The 18,463-nt window shown below is 35.2% G+C and overlaps 1 long non-coding RNA gene across 1 annotated transcript in view; it reads left to right on the forward strand.

Moving 5' to 3' along the window:
- LOC113444293 (uncharacterized) overlaps positions 1–3,505 on the forward strand; it is a 58,297-nt gene extending 54,792 nt beyond the window's left edge. The window contains exon 7 of the long non-coding RNA XR_015742796.1: positions 287–3,505. This is a non-coding gene — a long non-coding RNA (uncharacterized LOC113444293). The remainder of the gene's footprint in view (positions 1–286) is intronic.
- Positions 3,506–18,463: the final 14,958 nt, after the last annotated feature.

The raw sequence follows: 18,463 nt of genomic DNA on the forward strand, positions 1-18,463 counted from the left end.
CATTTATTTTTTCCCAAAAATATTTAAATATTTAAAAATATTTAAATTTGTGGGCATTATATGGGAAAATCAGTTTGTTTTATATCTGCGTTTTAAGCTAAATGTGGATTCATATTTGGCTGAAGGATAAATCAGCACCAAATACTAAAAAATATTTATCAAAAAAATTGGATACAAAATTGCATTGAAGATTATTGCTGAGGCATGTATAAAGAGTCATCAAATTCCCAATCATAATTACAAGTGTCTTGAGGGCTAAGACAAAGATTTGAAAAAAATCAAATAGAGATTAGGTCTTCCGTATGAATTAAGTTACAAATTCCTAGGAGCTTCTGCTGAAAGGCTCATAGAATTGGGCTGGAAGCATTTTAATTACTTATTCAGTATAAATAATGAATGTAAATATATGAAGTATTCACCATTCTTTTAAAAACAATCCATATCACTCCACCAAACACGAGGAAAAGCAACAGGATACCAGCCAGAGAACCTATTAAAGCCAAATAAATATTTTTATTTATTTATTTATTTTTGTCAATTGCTTACAAGATAATAGGTATAAGTAAAAACATAGTTATGAATACATGGATACATATTAGAAAAATAAAAAATAAAAGAAACAATAGGACAGGGACGGTAGGCACGTTGGTGCGCTTATGCACACCCCCTGCCAAATAAATATATTTTTATTTCGTTATAATTTTCTCTAAAAGCAAAGATTAAAGTACAAACAAAAAACTCAAAAATAAATGGAATTGTATACTAGGAGGGAAAAACAATAAAAATATTTAACATTAAAATGCTATGAAAATATACCTTTCATAAGGTGTGTTATGTAATGCACTCTGTAGAATCCATTCTATAGGATCCAGAATAAAACTTTTTAAGATGACAATAAAATGTTCATGATTGCTCCTGGCATATTTTCAATATTCCTGCCCCAAACAGCCAGAGCAGTTAACATCTTTCTAGAGTGCTTAGAAACAGTATTATACAAAACACACAAAAAGTATCAAAGACATATTTTGAGGAGATAAGTAACAAGAAGAAGGAGCAGGGAAACAAAACTCTCTTCTTCAGTTTTAGGGCATCTGTATGCTTCACATTTCTCACCTTTGAAGATTTTAAAGCTTTTATGTTTTTCTGTGTAATAGAAGTATCATTACGGCAAACAAAGTAGCATGTAATGCAATGGTAATATAAATCAATGCCATTCAGTACTCAATAAATATTGTCTGGAATATGAGCCTTTTATTTACATGCATTAGATATACTGTGAGGTACCAATGAAGATACAATGAAATCAAAGAGAATATTTGAGTATACTGTATACTTTCAGCACCAACATGAATTAAAATTGATCAGTTGAATTAGAGTATCTGCAGGGTAATATTTTTGAAAATTCGGTAATAAAATTGACAATATTTACTTACGCTAATAATAAATCATTTTCAGCATTTAGATGTCACAGCTGTTCTTATACCACCTATGATCCATCAAATTTTGCATTTTCTTTTTGTATTTATATATTCAAATTTTGTATTTATATATTCACTGTGACTGAACTGGTTGGCAAGTATTCAGAGTCTCAAATATTCAGAATGAGAAAAGCATCACAAGTAATAAACACGCCCCTAAACATTCTTTCTGTATATACTTTAAATTCAAGGAAATACAAAGAAACTCATTTGGCAGGGTACAAGAATAAAATAAAATCTTCACTATTTCAGCAACATTTCTGCATCCTGCCATAGGCGTTCAGCTCTCCTTGGGAAGCAGCTCTTTCAGTCAGAGGGAATTCTCTCAGCAGATGGCAGCAGCTTGCAATCTTATCTGCTGGTTTCCCCATTCTGGAGAAGCTGGCAGAAAAGGTTGCAAATAGTTAATCTCATGATCATGGGGTCCTTGGCAACTGGTTGTAAATGCAACAGTTTGTCAAGCAACCAGAGTATAATCATGCCACTACAGAGGTAATGTGCAACATTTTGTGATGGCTGAAAATATTTTACTGACCATAAAGTACTCCTTCCAAGGCCTTTGTAATTCTAAACCATAATTAAATGTAGTTTTAAATTAACAACTATCTATACTTTATACACTTTTATTTATTATATTTAAGTTCTAATCTTATACTATCAGCACAATTAAAACCATGATGTACCATCAGCATGGAATGATGGCTCGACCACTATTGCTAAGTTTTTTAACAAAATACAGCCTGTTACACAAACTAAGGGCCAAAAGAATGAAAGAGAAAAAATAAATTAAATCTACCTGACCGTTATTGCTGATGATGAGCTCTTTCACTAAAGAGATGACGTTGGATACTCTCTAAACATACTGCAGAATATGTCATTGCTCACGCAACTTTCAATTTTCTCATGTTGGAACAAAGTCTACTCACGTCCCGGGCAGCCAAGCACCTATTATGGTTGCTATGTCTGCACTTTCTTCTTTTTCATTTTCTCTGACTTGTTCACCTGTTAAGGAACAAATGTCAGTCAGTAAGACATTAGTAAGAGAAGGCAATTAAAGTTTGTATTTACATTCATTGGAGAATAAGGGGTTACAAGAGAATAAGCTGGAACAATTGGGAATGATACCATGATATGTGGTATATCATCCTCACAGAGATCAGTTTGGCCTCAACAGTACAAGGTTGTACTGAGCATTATTAGATGTGATTATTTCGATTATAAATTTTGTGAACTGTTTATGATAAAGTCTTAGATGCTTTTGTATCATTTTTTATTGATTTAAACTATTGCATTGTCCAGTTGTCACTTGCTTTAATTGTCTGTAAGCCATTGAAACAATTGATAACAGAGACCAGTCAGCAATAAAGACAACCAAGGGAGAAGGAATTGGTTGGGTATGGAATTAAGACCATAAAAAAGTTAAAACAGATCTCAAGCTAGAGTAGAAGATTGTAAATTGTACAAAAATATAGGATATCAGAGAACTAACCTATAAGAAGAATAAAATATGTCAGAATAAAGGTTAATATGGAAAACAGAATAGCGTTTAGAAAATTATGAACAGCTAATAGTAGACACAAGATAAACATACCAACTATATATTGGAGAGTGATAATTTTTTTGGTAAGTTTTCCAATAAGAATCAATGTTTGTGAATCTTGCTTCAATCTACAATCCCTACTACTACTACTACTGAAAGCTGGTGACTGGTGACATTACCGTTGTCCAGGGGATGCCCATTTGGAGGCTCTTTTCATGTTATTATTAATGATTCCACCAAACTGGTACCTATTTATCTATTCACATTTGCAGGCTTTCAAACTGCTTGGTAGGCAGGAGCTGGTGTGAATGATGGGAGCTCTCCCTGATATTCAGCAGAACTTGAGCTTCAAATGTGGGCTTGCAAATTAACTCAGCATCCACATCACATGAGCCTCTGTGTTCCTACTACAATCCTTGAATTCATGATAGATATAAATACATATGTAGCTTTTTTTCTTTAACAAAAATACACATGAACGCAAAAACAAGTTCAGAAGCAATTTCTGAAGGAATATATATAGATTGATACAAGCACAAATTAGCATAATCTGCCTACTATTGGCTTTCTTTTTTCCCCACCATGGAATTACAATATATGCATATTGTACATGAATGGCATTTATACCGATACTGCATTTTTTTTCTATCTAAAAATACTGTAGTGCCCATATAAAGCAAAAGAAAAAACAAAAAGCAGGAAATAAAACAAGTTCTACCTTTCTTCTACATATTTCTGGTAAAACATTTTGATTGCCAGAATCCACACGGGTATTGAACACGCTGAAAAAAAAAAAAAATACAAAGTGCCATTACGCTTGTCTAAGTAAAAATAATTTAAACCAAGAAAATTAACATGTGATTCAAAATGTTACTCAGTCTTTTAGTGAAATCCTTACAGCTAGATCTTAACAGACTAGAACACTGGGCCATATTTAACAAAATGAAATTCAATGTAGAGAAGAGTAAAGTCCTTCACTCAGGCAAGAAAAACCAAAAGTACACATACAGGTGAAACTCGACGAATTAGAATATCGTGCAAAAGTTCATTTATTTCAGTAATGCAACTTAAAAGGTGAGCCTAATATATGAGATAGACTCATTACATGCAAAGCAAGATAGTTCAAGCCGTGATTTGTCATAATTGAGATGATTATGCCTTACAGCTCATGAAAAGCCTAAATCCACAATCTCAGAAAATTAGAATATTACATGCAATCAATAAAACAAGGATTGTACATAGAACAATATCAGACCTCTGAAAAGTATAAGCATGCATATGTACTCAGTACTTGGTTTGGGACCCTTTTGCAGCAATTAACTGCCTCAATGCGGCGTGGCATGGAAGCTATCAGCCTGTGGCACTGCTGAGGTGTTATGGAAGACCAGGATGCTTCAATAGCAGCCTTCAGCTCTTCTGCATTGTTTGGTCTCATGTCTCTCATCTTTCTCTCAGCAATGCCCCATAGATTTTATATGGGGTTCAGGTCAGGCGAGTTTGCTGGTCAATCAAGCACAGTAACCTACAACGTTCCTTCCAACTCTGATTATCTATTATCTGTTATCTGGATATTTTGTGGAAACTATTCCAGCCCTAATACCTGTTAATTGCAGAAATTAACTGATGATGTGGACAATTAAATCATTTGAATAATCAGTATGAAACTTAACTCATAACTTTACAGCAGGGGTGTCAAACTCATGCCCTGTGGGATGGATGTGTCACATGCTGGCCCTGCCTCCATCTGGTTTACCAAAGGTAAAAAAGTCCCGATACATCACGTGAGGACACCAAGATGACACAAGTTTGACACCCCTGCTTTACAGCCTTTGTTCTTTATATATTAATGCTCAAAGTACTGGAATCAAAGCAAATTACTATTTCAAGAATGCAGATTTGATTGAAGAGATATATCTGAGACATTGCTGGATCAATCTCATTAATAAAATAGAGCAATTAAAGGATACAATTTTTAAAAAACAAACAGAAGCATGTTGCACTGGAGGAATTCTTCAAGTTTTGATTTTGGGTTGCAGTAATGGGGCATCTCACTACTTTACCACATAGCAACTCTGATGTATGAATTGTGAAGAAATTCACATCAGAAACCAGAAACAGACTACTCCAACTATTTGGATTAACTTTGGAACACAAATGAAAATGTTCTTTGAAAAGCATATTAGGCAAACCCAAAGACCCATTACCAATGGAAGAATACAGGACTGCAGGGAAAAGATCACTACATTTGGTGGCAGGAAGTTTAATAACACATATTCACAAATGCCAGCTAGTGATAAAAAATATACTTCATTAATCTCCTTCCACCAAAACAGACACATGTTTAACTATTTGGGAAACATGGAAATCTTGGAAGAAGCCAGATTGAAAATTTCAAAACAATTCTCAGAAGCAGTGAACAGCAGACATAAAGACCTAAAACTGGACATTACAAAGATCCAAAGTTAAAACCTTCACAAAAAGCATTTTGCCAAACACCTGGATAAGATAGAATCATAAATCTACCATCCTAATTGTCAGACAGTCTTTGGTAATTATCACCCATGTACCATATTGCAAATATAACAAGTAAGTAAGCAAGCAAATGCATACATACTAATAATTGATAACCATCTATAGTGAAACAATAATGGCAAAAGAACAATACCTTCCTAATCAACCATCTCAGATAATTATTAACTCCACCAACCTCAAAGGGTGCAATCAAAATGCAGATAAGACAAGCACCATCTTATCAAATAAATTATCTACCAGCATCAAGGATCAATCACTTGTAAAAAAAATACCCCCACCCCTTATGCTTCACTTTTTACTTCCTGAGCCCCAGGGAAGCCTTCTGGGAGCAAAAATGCCCCACAGTAGGCTCCCCTGAGGCCCAGAAGACCCAAAAAATGGGGGGTGCTGCAAAAAGAGTCATGCCTACCTAGCCATGCCCACAGAACCAGTTGTTACAAAATTTGAATCCTACCCCTGCATCCACCCTGTATCATTCAAGCCACTCAAGCATATACAGGGCTGGTATACAAAAGGTATCCTTCATCAAAAACAATTTCTTCAGAATTTCTACTGCAATATTATTTGACAAGGTAATGAAATGACTGTATCTAAAACCTCATCACAGAGAACTCCAACAACATTAAGGCAAACCCCAGCTATACAGGTTTATTACCATCTCAATAGAGACAGAATTGTGTTTTGTGTTATTCATATCTGCACAGAAGATTAAGAGAGGAAACCTGGTTGCACTATTGAGACATCTGGGTTAAAATGAATGGAAGAACTAGTTCCACCCAATAAAGAAGTAGGTGGCATTTCCCAAAAGTAAACTGCAGATTTTTCAAAGAAGCATTGAACAGTACTAATATTTCCATTTTCATTTCAAAGTTACATACCAAATATAACTAGTTTGAGGAAGTTACCTAAAAAGAAAAAGAAAAATTATTCTGGTAAGTGAGTTTCTTACAAAGTGAGTATGCAGAAATTATTAGCTGAAATTCTACACTCTGAGAACATTCATATAAAATATTTTATTTTTTTTATTAAAAATGAGTTTTCAACTTAAAAACCTATTGCGCAATCAAGAAATCACAGTTTTAAAAGAATATAGATTGATCTACTCATTCTGAAATAAATTTTTGATTAACTTTTCTTTTAAAAATACAAAACATAATGGTTACTTTAAAACAATTTTAATTTTAACAAATAAATAAATAAAAGAGTCATTTATTTGTGGATGTATTCTTTATTATAAGCTGAAGTACAGTACAATGCTGCCAGACATAAGCAGATGACACACAAGAGAAACACAGATAGTTCCCGAATATATTCCCATTTCAGGAAAATCCTAGTTAAACTACCTCCAAATAATTCTCTGATTTTTTAAAAAAAGTTATCTCTTTTCCTATTATATAGTGAGCACCTGAGATTAAGAACTGGCAGGATCAGGAATTTCCTGGCTGGCTAATGAAGCTCCATCTGAGGAGATGCAGATTTAAGCAAGTTCACTGCTTGTTCACTTTTGTCACTGCTTGCAGTTGAAATCGTAATTTTGTGCTTCTCTGTTGCTCCCAAATAGTGTATATGAAACTTGAATGGTTCTGAGTTACTTATATTTCTGCTCCTCCCTCCTCACCCAAAAAAGATACAACCCAACTACCAATACTGATTGCTCTATTTTGTAGTTTCTTCTTCAAGTTCACTCCTTCTGCTTGATTTCACTTTTCTCTGGGCTATCTCCCATTTAATAAACTCTGTCTACAATTAGTATGGATGCTCACACTATCAGGCAGATATTTAGACCAGATTTAGGACTTTTGTCCTGCTGAGTCCTTCCCAAGGTCTTGGGATAGGCCAGTGGTGATTTTTGATGTTAAAGGTATTGCTGCTGGATAAAACCGTTCCAAGTAAAACTGCCTTTTCCAATTGACTGATAGTGATTATTATTCCTATTACTATTGGTATTATTACCTCACCTTCTTTTAACATAAAGGTATCAATTGACTATTTGATCAGTGGCTGTAGCAAAATGACTATAAAATTACACAAACTGATTACAAGCAGGGTCATGACTGAGTTGCCAAAATTGCCAATCCAACTAATATACAGCAAAACTGCTGTGATAATTGAATATCTGGGGTGCAAAGTCAACAAAGAAAAAAGGCAAACTGTGCCCTACCAAAACCTAAAATCGGGCTGGAAAATAAGATTAGCAAGCTGAGATAAGATTCAAATAAACTAGAACAGATGAAAAGAAACTTAACAAAAGAAACTTAACAAAAAGACCAAATGAAAAGAAACTTAACAAAAAGACCAAAGAATACCTAATCAAGAAATACCACTTAGAAACAAGCAAGATCAAGAAAGCACTGGAAATAATAAAGCAGCAAATAACAGTGATAATCAAGATTAGCAGATACAAAGCTCAAATTGCAAATTATAGACAGAATCTCCTATTTCAATCCAAGCAGAAGCATTTCTACTAATCTATCAATGGAAAAATGGAAAGACTGTAGCGAATCAATCAGGACCTGACAAGGAAGAAATAGAGCAGTTTCGGGTGAAGTTATAAGAACTATAACAAAAATGCAGCTTAGTTAAAGGGGGTGGTTAAGAATAAGAAAGATGAAATGAAAGAACTTGTAATAACTGTAGAAATGGTGGAGAAAAGGGCAAGGAAGATCAAGAATTGGTCAGCAGCAGTTGAAGATAAATTTCATGGATTTTGGTTGAAACATCTGATCAGTATACATGTACTTGTTACCAAGCAGTTTAACAAACTTACTGGGGAGGGGGGTAATGTGCAAGAGTAGTTAATATCTGGCAAAACCTACCTGATAATGAAAGGTCCAGGAAAAGAGGCAGCATCAGGCAACTACAGGGCAATTTTCTAATTAACCAACAACTGTCAAATTACTGACTGGTGTGGTAGCTGATGCAATCTAACAGCATCCAATTGAAAAACTTTTTCCATCTGAGCAGAAACGAAATTGCTCAAACAGCAGAGGAACAAAAGATCAACTCCTAATTGACAAGAGAATTCTGGAAAACTGCAAGGGAAGAAATACCAATATGAATGTAGCATGTATTGATTACAGGAAGACATTCAACATCCTGCCATGATCAATGGCACAATAGATGACATGGTTGTTAAGCAATGATAATAGATTGACAGAGATTAATATCGAGAGGAATCTTGCAAGGAGACTCACTTTCACCACTATTGTTTTTCATTGCACTAATTCCTCTGTCAGCAATACTGAGAACTCAGGCCATGGTTATCAAACATCAAAATATCTGCCAGATTATCCCACCTCCATTACATTGACGTAGCTGTATGGAAAAACACTGTCTGAATCGCTGCTCAATACTGTCCATCTATATAGCTAACACAGAGGTCCCAAACTTGGCAACTTTAAGACTTGTGCCAACTGGAGAATTCTGGGAGTTGAAGTCCACAAGTCTTAAAGTTGCCAAGTTTGGGGACTCCTGAACTAAGATATTGCAATGGAGTTTGGACTGGACAAATGTGCCATGCTTATTATCAAACGGAAATAATAAAAACTGTGATGATATTTCTTCTTCCAAACTCAGTGGAGGAAATATCATCAAGGTAATTAACACCTGGGCAATTCCAGTCATCAGATACACATTTTGAATAGTGAACTGGATTCAAGCAGAAATAAAAAAACTGGATAAGAAGACTAGAAAAATAATGACAATGATTTCATTAAGAGCAATGCTGAAGACTCATTTACCAAGGAAAATGGATGGGTATGGAGTGTTGCAAATACATCAGACAGTTGAAGAAGTAAAAAAAAAAGAGGATTTGAAAGAATATCTGAAAGACAGTAAAGAAGATTGTCCGAAGCTAGTATACCCGGAAGGTCTACTCAGTATTGAAGAGACCAAATTGGCCTGCAACAACAATCAAATGAAGGACAGAAACAAGGCATGGGAAGACAAAGCGGTACATGACCAATAGATTTTTAAAAATAGCATGGAAAACTGATAATAACAAGACCTAGCAATAGCTAAGGAAAGTTGATGAAACAGACAGAAGGCCCAGTTCTGGCTGCACAAGAACAAACTCATACAAAGCCATAATTGAAAATATAGCAACAGATAGCAAGTGCCACCTCTGTAAAGAAGCTGGCTAGCTGCTGCAAGAAAAATTACACTGACAACACTGACTGACAACAACAGCAACTACAGCAGGACAAAGTAGCAAAAATGGTGCTAATTTCAAAGATCTGCAATAAATACCATTTTAAGCAAGAATTACCATAATATAGAGAAAATCACAGACTATAAAGAAACTAGCATGCTCTGGGACTTTAGAATTCAAACAGAGAGGCACCTGCTTCATAATATGCTAGACTTAACAACTGTCAATTAGAAAGGCAAAAACATTTACATAATGGACATGGTAGTACCTGGAGAACAGAACAGAGAGAATTGTGCAAGATAACAAAATAAAATAAAATAGAACTGTGGCAAAAGAAAGCAAAGGTAGTACCAATAGTAGTAGGCGCCTTAGGTGCAGTGCCAAAACAAGTGGAGCAACAATTAGACACCATTAGTATTCACCATCAGTTCACCATCAGTTACCGTATTTGTCACTGCATAAGACACACTTCCCCCCACGCCAAAAGTGAGTAGAAATGTCTGTGTATCTTATGGAGTGAATATTATATCACAGACTGGGCCGCAACAGTGGGGTCCTTTTACAGTGGCAAACCCCCTCTAGGGGGGGGATTGGCACGACAGCGGCAACAGGCAGCAACGGAAAATGGCAGCAGCAATGCCCACTGCCTGGAACAGCTGATCGGCAGTATTCCAGGAGGCCGATCCAACCACCGATCAGCTGCTTGGTGGCGAAGGCTCCAGCGGTCCCCGGCGGAGGCAGCAGACATGGAGGAGGCAGCAATTGTGGTGTTTCCAGTCAGCCAGCCCGCTGATCAGTGGGGCAACAGGAGGCTGGGGATCCAGCCATCACTCCAGCGTTCCCCAGCGGAGGCAGCAGACATGGAGGAGGCAGCAATTGTGGTGTTTCCAGTCGGCCAGCCCGCTGATCAGTGGGGCAACAGGAGGCCGGGGATCCAGCCATCACTCAGCTGACTGGGTGGTGGGCGCAATGGAGCCCTGACGAGCCATGTGCTGGGGCTGACCAGGCTGTTTGTTGTTTGCTGCAAGGGTGGCAGAGACAGGGTTTTTTTCTTGTTTTCCTCCTCTAAACCTAGATGGGTGTTATGATCAGGAGTATCTTATGGAGCGACAAATATGGTAATTATAGAAGATAACTTTACTGGGAATAGCTTACATACTTTGGGATAACTCTAAGAGCATGACATCAATATCTGCTCATCCAAGGTTCTTGGAAAGGACTTAATAGGTGGATAAGAATGCCCAATACAGTCTGAACATCTGACTGACTGTGTGACAAACAAGTTTTCAGCACAGCAGTACTAAAATGTTATTTACACACTATAGGAGCTGGCTGAAAATATACAGGTTTAAAAAGAGCTGACCAGAACTTCCAATTTTTTTTACCTTGCTACAACAAAGCAAAATCTGATTTCTATTCACATAAGAAATAAAGGGAATGGAGAGGTAAACTGGAACACATCCTTTGGTGCCATTTACTGCCTTCTAGCTGAGTGAATGGCGTTTATTCCTAGACCATTGCATTAAGTAGTATTTTTCTTTTGTGTGAAGAAAGCAAAAGCAGTTTCTTCAGCACTCAATATATTTTGTCAGATTAGAGTTCTACAGTCTTCAAATTTATCCTATATTTTAAAAAGAGAACAGCAAATAATTTCTAGGCAGTTAAAACAATATTTACCTAGTATAGGTAAATATTCTTATTGATACTTACTCAGATGACAATTTGGAATACTAGGAAACCATTTCTTCCCACCAATATATTTAATCTTAGACGGCCCTTTCAATACATAGCCACCATGGCATGCAATGTCCACTTCATCTCCGGGCTCGTAATATTTTTTCTTCCCGTGGACAATTTTTCCATGATTGATGAAAAGATGAACAATATCTGGTGAAGTTTTAACTAAAAATACAAATATGTATTATAAGCAAAAAAAGGAAATACTGAATCACATCACATCCTGGACATAAACTGTTTGAACTTCTTCTCTCAAGGGCATTACACACTAACCCTAACACTAACCCCCCCATGCTATCACTTCGTTAATCCCCACAACCCTGTCTATTCCCTGGAATGTCAAACCACCTACTAGGGCTGTATTACTTATCCTTCTCATCTATTTTATTACCCATTTCCTTAGATTCTTATGACTACAACTTTGTTGTTTGTATCTGGTGACTTACGCTGATTGCTTTTATTTGGTATCCTATAACGATTTCTGTTGGCTGTTTTTTTAGTATTCTATGTTTATCACTGAATGTCATATCTTATGATTTATGATTATTGTATTTTATGATTTTGATCATGATTTATCACTTGTGGCTTCTACTGTACACTGAGAACTTATGCATCAAAAACAACTTCCTTGTGTGTGTCCAATCACCCTCAGCCAATAAAGAATTCTATTCTATTCTATTATTTTCCCTAATCCTTAATACTCGGACTTAGCACCATTACATGTTTTGTTTTGTTTTGTTTGCAATAGATGAAAGAATATTTTTAAAAAATGGGGGGAAGAGTGTAATGGATGAATGGATGGAGAGAGAGACAGGCAGGCAGGCACGTATCAGGGCCAAACATCCTTTTCCAAAGTTACCCTGCTAAAGTGACAAGATGATTATTGTGGGACTTGGAAAATTACTTCCTTATAATAGTTTGTCTGTATTATTCCTGATCTTTAGTACAAACTAAACTTTCATTTAAATTCATCAAGCAATAAATTTACAACATTCAGAAACTGTTAACAAAAACATGAGGTACAATACTGTGTATGGAAAGTGATAATATTTATAATATATGGAAATTGATAATATTTAAAATATATTGCTCCTATATAGCTACCTTTGTCTACATTATAGCATTAGAAGCAATAGAAGGGAACATTTCATACCTAGACTTATACTTACGGAAACATAATTGTGCAGGAGGATTCCAGAGATTATAACCTTGACACTGTATAGTCATTATTGTGGTGTCATCAATAAAAGAATAGTTCTGGTTGCAAGTTATGACAGCTGTTTTTCCAGTTTCATACTGAGGTTGCAAAGGCTGTATGTTGCCATTGAGAATCAATGGAGGACCACATATGCCTCGAGAAACTGTAATAAAAATAGTTTTTATGCAAAAATTATCAAGACATATCATCTATCTACATTCTGATAATGCTAAGGCAGTATGTAACAATTCACTTTCTTTTTATTAGTTCACATTCACATCACACAAAGTCACACACCTGATCCATTTCAAGATAGAGATGTGTCTTACACTGAATTACGCTTTGACATGTCTATAAATAAGTTCCCAGGCAACCAAACTAAAAAGATTTATTGAACTTCATTTCAGTTTCAGTTTTCCTTCAAATCATACCCCCCGGAGGTATCTGTATAGGGTTGGTTTGTTCATGGGTTGTTTTTTGTTGTTGCAACAATAAAAATCATTTATCACTGCCTTCCTCTGGGATTTTTTTTTAATTTCCCAAGGACATCCCAATCTAATTCATTCCATCTCAGCCTCATCCCTCACAGAAGTTCTCTGAGTAGTTTTTGCCAGGTCACTTCTTCTCTTTGACAAAGAGAAGGCAACAACTTATTTGGTCAGTATGTCCTAATTAAAATAGGACCAGGAAAACCCAGTATAAAACCCCCTTTGCTACAAAACTTCATAGGATGATTTTGGCTGTCACACAGAGTTGTGTTAATGAAAAATTGGAGGAAGAAATGCTATCAATGACATGTTTCTCAACTTTGGGATGCCTCTCGTTCTATATTACAGTGTATTATTATATGAATAATTATGCTGCACACACATGACCAATTTTCCATAGTTGGACAAAACCCTACAGTATATGACATTGAATGGGGCAAACAGAAGTCAAGGTATGAATTTCAATATATGAATATTAACCATTTTACATTTAAATTATTTCTTACAAAGAAATTCCAATTAAATATTTAAAAATGTAAAATCTTACTCTTTTTACATGATGGTACTATGGGAACCCAAATGCTGTTTTTTTCACATCGAATCAAATAATTTCCAATCATAAAATACCCACTTTTGCATTGAAATATAACTTTGCTTCCATACATATATGACTTCTCAGGTTGAGTTATCTGTATTCCATGTTCTACCACTGGATCTTTACAGAATACCCCTAATAAGATAGGAAAATAAATACAACCATAAGATATAAAATATCACGAGCTGTTTCTGTATATTTTAAATCTATTTTTACTTGAACATAATCCAAAAATACAGTATAGCAGAAATCTTGTGATTTCTCCTCCAAAAGGCAAACCTTTTTCCTGGAACTCTGGATTCAATTTGAACTGAAAACTTTTAACTGTTATTTCTTTATAGGCCACTTTGAATTGAGTCAGTTGGTATTGACCAATTAAATATATAAACAAAAACTACATTTACAGTATATGATTAAGAGAAGGCTACCATTAAACTAACTTGAGAAAACCAGATATAAATATAATGCTTAGAAATAAAGCAAAATAATTATTCAATGTTACTGCAAAAATAAAAAAGGAACATACAACAATTAAGTTTTAAACTGAAGAAGGGGGGGGGGAATCAACCTTTGCATATGGGTGGTTTCTCTCTCCATAGTCCAGTTAGATTTTTATTAACGCTGCAGACCATAAAGGATGCCCCAATAAGGGAAAGATTTTTACTGCAACTGTAATGTACTATTGTTCCAAAAGGGTAAGTGGTTGCATTTCCATTGTGAAATCCAGCAGTAATATTTGGAGGCTGTCCACAATATATTCCTGGTGGAGGGAGGGGAGAAACAATTTAGAAAAACAAAAAACAAAATGATCAGGATAAAGAATAAGACAGAATAGTGTAGAAGCAATATTGGAGAATTATTGTTACAATTTGTAACTACTTCCATAAATAGAAAATGTATTTGCACATGTACATACAGTCCTAAGAACATATCAACAAAAATGTATATTTTGTAGGGCCCCAAGAGATAAGGGAAGTTGTGACTTGCTTCCAGATAAGTACTGTGAATCAATTGAAACTCATCAGTGTCCTCAGGATAAGCCAAAATTTTTCATTTAATGCCAGAAAATGCACTGATAGAAAAAAAAAAAAGGTCTGTATGAGTGCTGTGTTCTCTTATTACAAAGTCCAACTCACACTCTCTTTTTAATTCAATCTTTTTCCATTAGTTTTGGGTTATTTGGTTATCATTGTTGGTTATTTAATTTTTCAGACACTATAAAACGGTTCCATTCTACTCAGCAGAAGAAACAGTATAGTATTTCTTAGAATAAAGAGAAGGGCGAAAAGACCTACATTTGAGACCAAGATAGAGAAAATGAGCCAATCCTATGTGTAGAAAAAAAAAACTGAAACAGTTACAAACACTGTCATGTTTTTTCATATATTCCCAACACATTTTTCTTACATGATATAACACATTTTTCATAACATTCAAAATCAATATAAGGAAAAAAATATGCTTTTAATGACCAGTGGCACTGACCAATTCTGAAAAATTAAATCTACTATATGCTAGCAAAAAAATAAGCATTTCAAGATGGATCATGCATGCTAGAGGAAGAAACATTTTTTTCTTGTGCAGCATAGAAAATAATAACATTTAAACGGATTTCTTCATTTAGCTTAGGGAAGACAATTTGAAACTTAGTATTTAATGTATTCTTTTGCTCAATCTATCCATTGCAGCTTGAGATACATATTGCTGGGGTAAAAAGGCAGGGAAGCAGACCTATAAGTTGCATGCATATTTCTCACATTTATAATGTAAACAAACATGACACTATTATAACAGATCTAAGTTTAATTATATATGTTGTAGTAATGTGTTTATCCAGTAGGCAGTATCACTTTACTTCCTAATTACATTATTTTACCACATGAAAACATAAAAATATTTTGTCACAATTTAAATAGATTAGCATCCAATTCTACTTATTACTGCAAATATTCTTCAATATTTTTTCTCATGTGATACTTCCCAAGGTTTTTTTATTGTAAATGCACTATCAAATTTTATAATAATGATTTCCTGCAAATCTGTACTCAGATTCCAAATAAATATTGAAGGAATTGCATACTGTAATCCAATCGTCAGTGGATCTTTATAGAGCAAAAGCTATAATTTTATACTGAAATATATGTATAAATTACTTGATAAACTGATTAAACTCAGAGAGTCAGAACTGAGACTTCATGGTAAAAAAATGCACAGGATCAAAAGATATTTCCCCAAAGTCTTTTCCCTTCTATCAGCTCAGGACAAAGAAACCAAGGCAGTGTTTGGTCCTATGATACCTTTTAAATCACAAATTCACAAATAATCTATAGACACAATAATTGATATTTATATACTTAATAATGAACATTAATCAAAACCATATCTTATACAATTGTGGGATTTTTCCCCCATTATAGCACTGCTTATGTAGGGCCAAGTGTCAGGGTGAAAAAACCACTAGAGGTCAGCAAAGAGCCAGAGCTTCTTGTTTACCATCTAGCAATCCTCCAGGTTTTTCAGCCAGAACTGGCAACTTTAGCATATTTCAAAGAAAGGATTACAACCATCACCTAATAGGAGGTCCTTGCTGGGTTTTTTAAAAATATATTTTAAGTCTTGTGCTTCTTTATGCTTCTATGCTTCTAATGCTTCTTTAAACTTAACAAAAACATACATTTTTCCAGTAAGAAAAAGACATACTTTTGCAAAAGTCTTTATTTGGATGCCAGATACCCTTACGGCACACCATAGCGAGTACACTTTCATTGATTGGTTTAAATCCTCGTTTGCACTTGTAAAAAACCTGACGATAATGTGTACGGTCTGAGAAAGCAAATTCTGGTTCAGAACCTTCAAAAACTGGTAAGGTAGAAACAGGACAGTAGTCTGTGGGGTGGGGTGGGGGGAAACAATTGTTAAAGATGTCATATAAAACAACAGGAGTAAAAATGATATATATTAAAACAGAATAAAGTATGTTTTACTAATAATTAATAAAGCATGCAACAATTTTTTTTACAGTTTCTGGATAGATTTCAATGACAGCTTTAAGTAGAGTGCACTGCAAAATTCCATGTGCAGGGTTACCACAGCATGAGTGACAGTTTAAAAGACACAATTTTGTAGCCAGCTTCCGGGGGTAAACTTGATCCTATTCATTCAGGCCTTTACATCATTGAAGCATTGTCCGGTTAGTCTCAGTTGGAAATATACATTTGGATAACATGCACATATTGATGATACCTGAACCCAAAGTTATAGATGACCTCACCTATCAGGTTCACATAAATATGAAACAGAATAAGCAAGAACAAGGAGCCCTGCAATGTCACATACTAAAGTCTGGAATTTGTTCTGTATTCTCTGTGAATGCCCAGCAGGAACCAATCACAGGGCAAAAAGAGAACCAGCCTAATAGCATTAAGTCCTATTCCTTTATTTATCCAGTGTATCCAGAGAAGTATGCTGTGTACCAGAGTATCTAAGACCAATCGATACGATTCATGTTTAATTATTGATTAAGCTCGGTCTAGTAATAATTTGGCAGTACCAGACATCTTACATTTGTTGTATGTATTTTTAGGTTAGCGCCTTAAGCTTTTGTATAAGCCCACAATTTAAAGTACAACTCGGTCTTTGCCGGATAATCCATTGGACTTTCCCTCCTCTTATTACTGCTTCCACTGATATCAGATGGAACACAACTATACTGAATAAATCAGGCTCCTAGGGAAGCCCTTCAAGGGCTCCTAGGGAAAATCAATAATATCCTCCAATAGCTCATGTTTTTTTCATGCAGTTATACATTCAATTGTATAGTTTGGTGCATTTCAGAACCAGTATAAAAAGCCACTTTTTAATCTGATGTATTCAACATTAGGAAACACTTCATATCAATATGTAGCAGCAAAATATGTCTGTTTGTTTATAATGGCAAGACTTACTTCAGATAAGCTAAGATTTCATGAAAAAACAAATTAGGATATGGCAATCTGTTTCACTGCAGATGGCTATACCTGGCTAAACTTGGTATATCTTGAAAAATTAAGTGGGTCAAACCTAGCAAGTACTCCAGAAAATCCAAGTTGTAGAGTTTTAGAGTTCATTTGTACATCGATATTGCTTGATTGGGTCGTCATATCTAAAAGCATTCAATTCTATTTCTATGTCATTAATTCCTAGTGTGCTTCTTATAGCAGTAGGAATAGCACTTAGACTTATATACCACTTCAAAGTACTTTACAGCCCTCTCTAAGCAGTTTACAGATTTAGCATATTGCCCCCAGTAATCAGGGTCCTTTTACTGACTTGGGAAGGATGGAAGGCTGAGTCAACCTTGAACCAGTCAGAATCAAATTGCTGGCAGTCAGCAGAGTTAACCTGCAATACTGCATGCTAACAAGTGGGGTATTCTACTGGTTTGCCCCCCAAGTTCCTTCCTATAAAAAGTTTTGCTGCTAGGTTAGCTTTAGACTGCTAATATATCAGGCCTAAATCTAAGTACACAGCTATTCCAGCCATCAAATATAAAATGAAAAACTTTCTGCAAATGAAAAACTTTCTGGAGCTGAATTACAGATTAATTCAGCTGTTTCAACAAGTTTACTGAATTCTTTATGGTGCTTAGAATCTAATTCCAGCTCCAAAAATTTACAACCCCAAAATTCACAGCTCTGGAGACTAGAGATGATTGCCTAGATTCTAAGGGCCTCGGACAGTTTGCCACTGCCAATATGCCACAGCCA

Source organism: Pseudonaja textilis, chromosome 3, assembly GCF_049901715.1.
Source record: "Pseudonaja textilis isolate UNSWEBS1 chromosome 3, rPseTex1.2, whole genome shotgun sequence".
Lineage (NCBI taxonomy): Eukaryota > Metazoa > Chordata > Lepidosauria > Squamata > Elapidae > Pseudonaja > Pseudonaja textilis.